General features: G+C 36.1%; 1 non-coding gene across 1 annotated transcript; it reads right to left on the bottom strand.

Annotated features, from left to right (window-relative positions):
- Nucleotides 1-235: 235 nt before the first annotated feature.
- Nucleotides 236-342, bottom strand: LOC121216517 (small nucleolar RNA R71). The gene has a single exon (XR_005912698.1). It is a non-coding gene; the product is annotated as a small nucleolar RNA R71 (small nucleolar RNA).
- Between the last annotated feature and the right edge of the window lie 231 nt (nucleotides 343-573).

Below are 573 nucleotides of genomic sequence, written 5' to 3'. Positions count from 1 at the left end.
TGATGGGTTGCAAGATAAAGATCCGAATGTTCATTTGGCTAATTTTCTAGAGATTTGTAACACATTTAAGATTAATGACGTTACTAATGATGCCATATGCTTACGGTTGTTCACATTCTCTTTGAGGAGCAAAGCAAAAAAGTGGTTGAATGTGCTTTCATGTGCTTCTATCACGACTTGGGATCAGATGATTGAGAAGTTTTTATTGAAATATTTTCCACCGGCTAAAACAGCTAAGCTGAGGAATGACATGTCTTCATTTGCCTAAAATAAGCTTGAGGCACTATATGATGCATAAGAGAGATTTAAGGATCTTTTGAGAAGGTGCCCTTATCATGGGTTACCTTTATGGTTACAAGTTCAAACCTTTTACAGTGGTTTGAATCCCTCGACTAGACAAATGATTGATGCAGCAGCTGGCAGAACATTAAATAAAAAAATATTTGAGGCAACCAAGAATTTATTGAAGAGATGGCATTGAATAATTATCAGTGGCAAGTAATGAGAACAAAATCGATCAAGGCAGCCAATATTTTTAATATGGATGCAGTTGCTATGTTGGCAAGTCAGGTT

Source organism: Gossypium hirsutum, chromosome D04, assembly GCF_007990345.1.
Source record: "Gossypium hirsutum isolate 1008001.06 chromosome D04, Gossypium_hirsutum_v2.1, whole genome shotgun sequence".
Taxonomy (NCBI): domain Eukaryota; kingdom Viridiplantae; phylum Streptophyta; class Magnoliopsida; order Malvales; family Malvaceae; genus Gossypium; species Gossypium hirsutum.
Note: the sequence above shows the minus strand (reverse complement) of the source record. Positions and strands in the feature narration are given on the sequence as shown.